General features: G+C 41.8%; 1 non-coding gene across 1 annotated transcript; it reads left to right on the top strand.

Annotated features, from left to right (window-relative positions):
• The first annotated feature begins 8,520 nt into the window (after nucleotides 1–8,520).
• Nucleotides 8,521–8,627, top strand: LOC141705746 (small nucleolar RNA R71). The gene has a single exon (XR_012568466.1). It is a non-coding gene; the product is annotated as a small nucleolar RNA R71 (small nucleolar RNA).
• Nucleotides 8,628–9,735: the final 1,108 nt, after the last annotated feature.

Here is a 9,735-nt window from a genome sequence, read left to right on the forward strand (position 1 = left end):
ATTTAAGAACAAGTTATTCCTTTTGATTATACAGGGCGAATAAAACTGTTTGAGTTACCCACTAATCATGCATACTTGTACATGAACCTATGCTAGCATGACAAGTTCTAAATCTCAAGATCCACCGTCACTTCACAAGAGATTAACACCCTATCTTATATGTTCGCGACGCACATAAGACGAATAAGCACAACCAATACTAGATATCATACAATCATCACACCCTAAGGTATTAAACAACTAACTAAAGAATTCCATAGTAAATCCGTTACGACCCCATGATCACGATTAGCCCATGTTAGCACTCATCGTTATCATGGGTTCATATGAAGACATGATAAATAAACACAAAAGAATAATAACTAAACTAATTATATTAAACCAGAGTACGTCACAAGAGTAAATAGGTTCAAAGCAAAGAAAACTAGCATCCAACGTTACAACGAAATAAAGAATCACAAGAAAATATACTTCCTCTTCGTGTGCTAAAACGGTCTTCTTCCTTATCTCCTTCGCTCCTTGATTAATACCACGATCCAACACACGTGAAACGTCTCTGAAATCTACTTATATAGGAGTCCCATAAAACCCAGATTACTCAGAAGTTGGAAGCCAAACAGAATTAGAAGTCTAAAATATTTAATCTGAATTTACGACCCTGCGCGGCCGCTCTGCATAGCTGAGCGGGCGCTCAGCTTCCTGCGCGGCTGCTCAGCATAGCTGAGCGGGCGCTCAGACCCCTTCTGGAAAAATGGTCTGTTTGCTCCGTTTCTTCGCTGTAATCTGCTCCTCTCTTCCCACTTGCAATGCTAAACACATGCCAAGGCTTATTATTGATGAATTCTCCCCCGAAATACAACTAATACCCTGAAATGCACAAACACTAGAAAAACGCATCAAATATACAAAATACTTGATTTCAAGACACCAATTTAAGCTATTATAAGACGTTCTAAGTGGTATAAAATGCCACTTATCACACCCCCAAACTTAAATCGATGCTTGTCCTCAAGCGTCACAGACTCAAAATCAAAATAAAAGCATGCATGAATGCAATCTATATGAAATGCAACGATCCCCCTTACTATGACCAAACCAACCAACTTACGACATCTCAACAAATGCAATTAGGCGAATAAAGATCAATCGAATCATATAAACTAACATACAGCCAGAAATGTGGTGTGTGTACATGCTTAATAGATATGCTTCGGAACTAGATCAATTATCACGACTCAACTATCCTCAAGGCAATCACACGATTATACGAAGAATAAAACTTCTAGGCACAAAGTGACTTATAACACTTCAAGAATCATGGAGCTTATTACGGAATCATGCTCTTATTTATAACAACAATGCTTATTTAACCGTGCAATGAGTGAGGTCCATAAAAGACTTATACAATGGCATCCATGTAGCGAGTGTTATGTTAGCGGATCCCAGACTATAAAAGCCTGAGGTCACTAGGCACAAAGTCTCCTAAGAACTTAATAACTCGAATACCAAAGAGCCCACTCGTGATCAATTATGCATTAACTCTTTATTTTTATTTTTTTTTATTTTTTCTCTCTTTTTTTCTCTTTTTTTTCAAAAATTTCTGAGCAAGTGTGTTTCGCTCCATCTTGCTCAACCCTAGACTACTCGCATAAACATACGAGCCGGCTACTAGCCATTTGACGCCTAGCCACAATTAGCAACGAATTCTATTTTTTACTCCATTTTTTTCTTTTCATGCCTTTTATCACTAAGAACCTAGTATAAAATTCTAAGCATAATAAATAGATTAACCTCGAAAATAATCAAATCATAACAACAATCTAAACCTTAAGCATTCTCTAAGACTTAGTGAAAATACAAGTGTTTCTGGCATGCATATCACCCTACACGATTCAACATCACTTTAATGCTATCACTACACTCGCATCAACATCACAAAATAGCTGGCAAATCAGCGTAAAAGGGATCATGGTAAATGCATGAGCTACATGACATGATAAACAAATAAAACTATATAAAAAAAACTATATGGCAAAAATTATGCAATTATATGACTAAACTATCATGAATATACAACTATATGACACACACAAAATATTCCTTAACTACCACCCCCAAACTTAAAATCTTCACTATCCCCAGTGAAGGTAGTAGAAAGGAACACAGGGTATACCTACTTGGAGAGATCATCATCATCATCACCCTCAGTGGGTGGTGTATCAAGAGGCGGATATGCAGAGTCCTCACCAAAAACTGGCCACTGGATGTCAGCTCCAAGGCCTCGAAAAGCAGTCCCTAGTGCAAGGGTGAGCTCCTGAGCAAACCTGCTCTGCGTCTCGTACATAGCATCCATCCTCCGTGACAGCCTCATATACTGGGCATCAGCCATCCCAGCACCCTCCTGAGCTCTAGAAGAACCAGCCTCATCATGCCTTGGCCTCGACATAGTAGCACCTCATGCTGGACGCCCTCCTGGAAGACGATAACCCAGCCCATGCTCCTCGGGCTCACCACCGGTCCACTCCTGCATCGCATTCAGAGTCCCGGAATCAATAGGAGGGGCCGGCAACTGCAACTGCTCATGAGACGGCCACTAAAATCCCACCGCTCGACAAAGCTTCGTAACCGTAAATGCATAAGGAATGTTCATATGCTTCGCTCCCCTCAAAAACTTCAGAATTCCTTGGTAGATGAACTCACCAAGGTCCACATAGTACTCCTCATTCAAAATTCCCCACAATAACTGTGCTCTCTCAACTGTGACCTCATGTGCATGCGAAGAAGGCAGAATATTAGCACAAATAAACGCATTCCATACACGGGCATACCTGTTCATCGCGATCGTCGGAAAGTGACGATACTCATTAGTTCCAGTCTTGAATGTCCAAACTGTGCCTGGCCTACAGAGAGTAGCACAGATCAAATCCAAGTCAAAATCCTCAGCAGTCTTCTCGTTCTAGTTCTCCTCCGTGGGCTTCCTCTGTCTCTGCCCAATCACACGGCAAATCGCTGCTGGGTGATAATCAACCGTCATCCCCCGGACCACAGAATACCCATTCTTCTCGGCCTTCGCGTTCGCATAGAACTCGCGAACCACGCTCATCGGCACTGCTTTAGGCGACTAACAAAAAGGTATCCACCCCTTCTCAGCAATCGTAGGTAACAACTCACCATCCCTCCCCGATGGTAAAAATCCCCTCTCCTTCAGAAGCGGCTTCCCCAGAAGCCTAGTGTACTCCTCCTCCGCAGCCCTATCATTCAAACGAGGCCTCGCAGCAGTACCCCTAGAAGAATCAACAGTAGGGACAGTGCTGCTACTATCAATAGTCCTTGCTCTCTTGGGTACCATCAAATCTGAATAAAAGTGCTTGAGATTTGTATTTTTATGTTTGGGAAAGAGTTGAAGTGTAAAAAGTGTATGGGAGATATATAGGATAGGTGTATGTATATATAGGGTATGGATTATGGTCGAATTTGATTAGGAGTGGGTTTGAGGGTTAAAATCATAGGATAATGGGAAATAGATCGTGGGTTTATGGTTTGTATTTTGTTTTTTTAATTTTCTGATTTTTTTGGCTTTTTATTGAACTAAAAAAATTTTGTCCCAGCCGACCCCTGAGCGGGCGCTCTGGAGGCTACTGGAATTTTTTTTTTGGCCCGGTTTTTCTGATTTTTTTGTGGTTTTGGATAAGTTATTAACTTCTAAGGGTTCCTATAACAACAAATCATGGGTTGCCTCCCATGAAGCGCTTCTTTTTCGTCATTAGCTTGACATTGCGTACCTTCCTCAAGTTGACAATAAAACGGCACTAACCACTTGTCGGTTTGCCGTGTCCCCATAGTAGTGCTTCAACCGCTGACCATTAACCTTGAATGTTTGGTCCGGATCATTCTCAAAAATCTCCACCGCTCCATGTGGAAACACAGTTTTGACAATAAAAGGTCCAGACCACCTTGATTTCAACTTCCCAGGAAAAAGTCGGAGACGGGAGTTGAATAAGAGAACTTGTTGTCCCGGCACGAATAACTTAGGGTGTAGCTTCCTATCGTGCCACCTTTTCACCTTTTCCTTGTACATTTTGTTGTTCTCGTACGCTTGGAGTCGAAATTCATCAAGTTCATTAAGCTGAAGCATTCGCTTCTTTCCAGCTGCATCTAGATCCAGGTTGAACTTCTTCAACGCCCAATAGGCCTTATGCTCAAGCTCCGCAGGTAAATGACATCCCTTACCATACACAAGTTGAAATGGGGACATACCAAGTGGAGTTTTGTATGCTGTTCTGTAAGCCCAAACAGCTTCATCGAGCTTTAAAGACCAATCCTTCCTTGACGGACAAACAACCTTCTCTAAAATGCGCTTGATCTCTCTGTTAGACACTTCTGCTTGACCATTTGTTTGCGGATGATAGGCAGTAGCAACTCGATGATTCACGTTATAACGCTGCATCATAGAAGTGAACTTACGGTTGCAGAAATGCGACCCTTCATCACTTATGATTACTCGAGGCGTTCTAAACCTTGTGAAAATCTGCTTATGAAGAAAATTCAACACTGCCTTTGCATCATTTGTCGGTAGAGCTTTGACTTCTACCCATTTTGAGACATAATCGACTTCCAGCAAGATGGACTGATTGTTGCAGGATAAGACAAAAGGCCCCATGAAATCGATTCCCCAAACATCAAAGACCTCGACTTCAAGCATCACATTTAACGGCATCTCATCCTTTCTCGTTAAATTTCCCACTCTTTGGCAATGATCACACCTTAAAACAAATTGATGAGCATCCTTAAACAAGGTAGGCCAGAAAAAACCTGCTTGCAGAATACGAGCTACCGTCTTCTCACCACCATAGTGTCCTCCATAAACTGTGGAGTGGCAGTCTCATAATATCCCCTCCGTCTCACAGAATGGGATACATCTCCTGATGATCTGGTCAGCTCCCTGTCTAAACAAATACGGTTCATCCCACATATACCACTTCACCTCATGCAGAAACTTCTTCTTTTGAGCTGTGGTCAAATTAGGAGGCATTATATTGCTGACAAGATAATTCACAATATCTGCAAACCATGGCTCTTCCTCCTGAACTGCGAACAACTGCTCATCCGGAAAAGATTCGTTGATCAATGTCTTATCATGTGAAGTAGACTCGGGATTCTCCAATCTAGAGAGATGGTCAGCTACTTGATTCTTAGTACCTTTTCGATCCTTGATTTCTAACTCAAATTCTTGTAGCAAGAGCACCTAACGAATAAGTCTCGGCTTCGAATCCTTCTTGGAAACCAAATAGCGAATGGCCGCATGATCAGTGAATACTGTCACCTTTGTCCCCAGTAAATAAGATCGAAATTTTTCGAAACCAAAGACTATAGCTAAGAGCTCCTTCTCAGTAGTGGTGTAGTTCATTTGGGCCCCATTTAAGGTCTTGCTAGCATAGTAGACCACGTGAAAGAGATTATTCTTGCGCTGCCCAAGAACTGCGCCCACCGCATAATCACTCGCATCACACATCATCTCAAAAGGCTCTGTCCAATCAGGTGTTGTAATAACTGGTGCAGTGATCAAACTCTTCTTAAGAGTCTCGAATGCCGTCAAACATTCATCATCAAATTTGAAAGGCATATCCTTCTCAAGCAAGTTGCACAGCAGCTTAGATATCTTCGAAAAGTCCTTGATGAAACGCCGATAAAAACCCGCATGACCAAGAAAACTACAGATTCCTTTCACAGAAATAGGTGGTGGAAGATTTTCAATGACTCACACCTTGGCTTTATCCACCTCAAGACCCTTGCTAGAGACCTTATGCCCAAGAATAATGCCTTCACGCACCATAAAATGACATTTTTCCCCAAATGAGCACCAAATTAGTTTCCACACACCTTTTGAGCACTGCACGAAGATTATTCAAACATTCATCAAACGAATGTCCAAAGATGGAGAAGTCGTCCATGAACACCTCGACATTATTTCCAATCATGTCTGAGAATATAGCCATCATACATCTCTGAAAAGTGGCCGGTGTGCCACATAACCCAAATGAAACTCTGCGAAAAGCAAACGTGCCAAATGGACAAGTGAAGGTAGTCTTTTCTTGATCCTCTGGTGCAATACAAATCTGATTATACCCTGAGTAGCCATCCAGAAGACAATAATACTCATGACAAGCCAACCTGTCAAGCATCTGATCAATAAACGGAAGCGGGAAGTGATCCTTCCTTGTGTCCTTATTTAACTTCCTGTAATCCATGCATACTCTCAATCCTGTGACTGTTCGAGTGGGGATGAGCTCGTTCTTGTCATTTGCTACCACAATGATACCTCCTTTCTTAGGTACACATTGCACGGGGCTCACCCAAGAACTGTCAAAAATAGGATAAATGATTCCTGCATCCAGCCACTTCAGAATTTCTTTCTTCACCACCTCTTTCATAATAGGATTAAGTCTGCGCTGTTGCTCAACAGTCGGTTTGCTACCCTCCTCTAGCAGAATCTTATGCATGCAATATGAAGGGCTGATCCCCTTGATGTCTGCTATGGTCCATCCAATAGCCGATTTGAATTCTCTCAAGATCCTTAAGAGCTTGTCCTCCTCACTACCTGAAAGGTCAGATGCAATAATAATAGGTAAAGTAGATGCATCACCTAAAAAAGCATACCTTAAGTGTTCAGGCAATGGCTTAAGCTCCAAGGTGGGTTCTTCCTCAATTGAAGGTTTAAGCTTTCCTTCAGCATTTTTGAGGTCAGAAGTACCAAGAGATTCAAACGACATATCTAGCTTTCGCCTTTAGGGAGAAGCATTAAGATATTGTAATTGCTCATTGTCATCCTCATCATCACTGTCAAAATCCCCCACTAAGGCCTTCTCTAATGCATCATACATTAGCATATGTGAGTTCTGAAGCAACCGCAGAATTAATCAAATCCATTTTTAAGCACTCCTCATCTTCTATAGGGAATTTCATTGCTTTGAATACATTGAATGTCACATCCTGATCCTGCACCCTCATTGTAAGTTCACCTTTCTGCACATCTATCAAGGTACGGCCAGTAGCCAAGAAAGATCTTCCCAAGATTATGGGAATCTTCTTATCTTCCTCGAAATCCAGAATAACAAAGTCTGCAGGAAAGAAGAGCTTATCCACCTTGACTAGCACATCCTCCACTATGCCTCTTGGGTAAGTAATAGAACGATCAGCCAATTGTAGAGACATGTAGGTGGGCTTTGGATCAAGTAAATCCAACTTTTAAAGATCGACAACGGCATCAGATTGATGCTTGCTCCCAAATCGCAAAGGCATTTGTCAAAAGACAACTTGCCAATGGTGCAAGGAATGGTGAAGCTACCTGGATCTTTAAGCTTTGGAGGTAACTTTTGCTGCAGCACAGCACTGCATTCTTCCGTTAGAGCAACGGTCTCAAGGTCATCCAGTTTCACCTTCCTTGAAAGAATACTCTTCATAAACTTCGCATAACTAGGCATTTGCTCCAGAGCCTCAGCGAAAGGTATATTGATGTGAAGTTTCTTGAACACCTCCAGAAACTTACCAAACTGCTTATCCAGCTTTTATTGTTGCAATCTCTTAGGGAAAGGTGGTGGAGGATAGAGTTGTTTCTCCCCTGTATTACCCTCAGGCAGAGTGTGTTCAACAGTAGTCTTCCTTAGTTCCGCTGCTTTCTCCTTCTGCTTAACTTCTTCATCTCCAACTTCAGCTTCTCATTCTTTTGCCTTTTCAGCATCATCAACTTTCCCAGACCTTAAGGTAATAGCCTTGACTTGCTCTTTAGCTTCCTTCCTGCCTGGCACTTCGGTGTCACTGGGAAGTGTGCCAGGTTGACGATTGAACACTGCATTGGCTAGTTGACCGATTTGATTTTCCAAAGTCTTGATCGACACCGCCTGACTCTTGTACAACAACTTAAGTTCCTCAAAATCAGCACTAGTGGGTGCAACTGCACCTCCCTGTTGAGGATATGATTGCCTTTGAGCATACTGCTGTGGTTGCTGGAATCCAGGTGGATTGAACTGTTTACTCATACCTTGCTGATATGGTGGCTGAATAGCATTCTGATTATTACCCCAGCTGAAATTTGGATGATTTCTGTTGTTAGGATGATAAGTAGCTGGCACAGGCTGCTGTTGTCTCTGATAATTGTTCACATACTGAACAGATTCATTAACAAGAGAACACTACTCTGTAGCATGAGAACCTGCACAAAGCTCATAGACCATAGCTATCTGATTGACTCCATAGGTGGCTAGAGAATCGACCTTCATAGACAACGCTTGGAGCTGCACTGCAATAGCGGTGGCTGCATCGACTTCCAGAATACCTGCTATCTTCCCAGGCATCATCCTTTGAGTTGGGTTTTGATGCTCATTTACTGCCATAGTCTCAATAAGATTATAAGCCTCAGTATAGCTTTTGGTCCACAAGGCGCCTCCAGCTACTGCATCGAGCATGGACCGAGATTGGGCCCCTAAACCATTATAGAAACCAGTGATCACCATCTAATCGGGCTTTCTATGATGTGGACACTTTCTCAACATTTCCTTGTAGCGCTCCCAAGCTTCGCACATAGATTCTGAAGGTTGCTGCGCAAACTGAGTAAGAGCACTCCTCATAGCAGCAGTCTTTGCCATTGGATAAAACTTCACCAGAAACTTGTACGCAAGATCTTGCCAAGTAGTGATGGACCCAGCTGGTTCAGAATGTAACCAGTCCTTAGCTTTATCCCTCAGAGAGAATGGGAAAAGCCTCAGCTTGATAGCCTCATCAGTCACACCATTATATTTGAAAGTACTGCGGATCTCAACAAAATTCCTTATGTACATGTTGGGGTCTTCAGTCGCAGCTCCTCCGAAAGAAACAGAGTTCTGTACCATCTGAATAGTGCCCGGCTTGATTTTAAAGGTGTTAGCCTGGATAGCCGGATGAAGGATGTTTGACTGAATGTCATCAATTTTAGGCCGAAAAAAGTCCATAAGAGCTGGATCTGCCGGAACAATACGATCACCCATGATTACTGGCTCTTTCTGCTCACTTCCTGAATCCGAATTTTCAAAATCTATTTTCTCCGCAATATCAAGAACTTCGTCTGTCTTCTCAGCTGTATCTAAAGTCCTCTTGCGAGTACGAGAACGAGTTTGCATAAACGCTCGCTAAAGTACCTGAAACACAACCGGAAACAATAAGTAATACGTCTTAATCACTGAGTCCTAATGACCAATGATGGTAAGTACATAAACTAAACAAATACGCCGAGTCCCTGGCAGCGGTGCCAAAAACTTGTTAGGGCGAAAGCACGCGCTAATAATACCTGCAAGTATACACGTTCACAAGTAATATAGAATACTTTCTAGTTCGTTCCCACAGAAACTCATACTAACTATGTTCAATTAAACTCACTCACCAATGTATGATTACTTCTCAATGTTAAGACAATAACACTTAGATTTAATTAACTAATTATTAACTACAATTAACTACTAGAATTAACACTTAATTAACACTTAGAATTAACAATATTAAAACACTCATGAAATCACAACTTCATTACTACTTCCTTCAATAGTCATTGTTATTACCCTTAGCATGCAACATCGATGATATTAATCGAATAACACAAAACTGATAAAAGCCAACTTTCATTGTACTAATACCATTCTACCAAACATCCACAATTAAGATAGAAGTTGAATAGGCATCAATTATGTTGAGTCCCTATATGTCTAC

Source organism: Apium graveolens, unplaced genomic scaffold, assembly GCF_009905375.1.
Source record: "Apium graveolens cultivar Ventura unplaced genomic scaffold, ASM990537v1 ctg954, whole genome shotgun sequence".
Lineage (NCBI taxonomy): Eukaryota > Viridiplantae > Streptophyta > Magnoliopsida > Apiales > Apiaceae > Apium > Apium graveolens.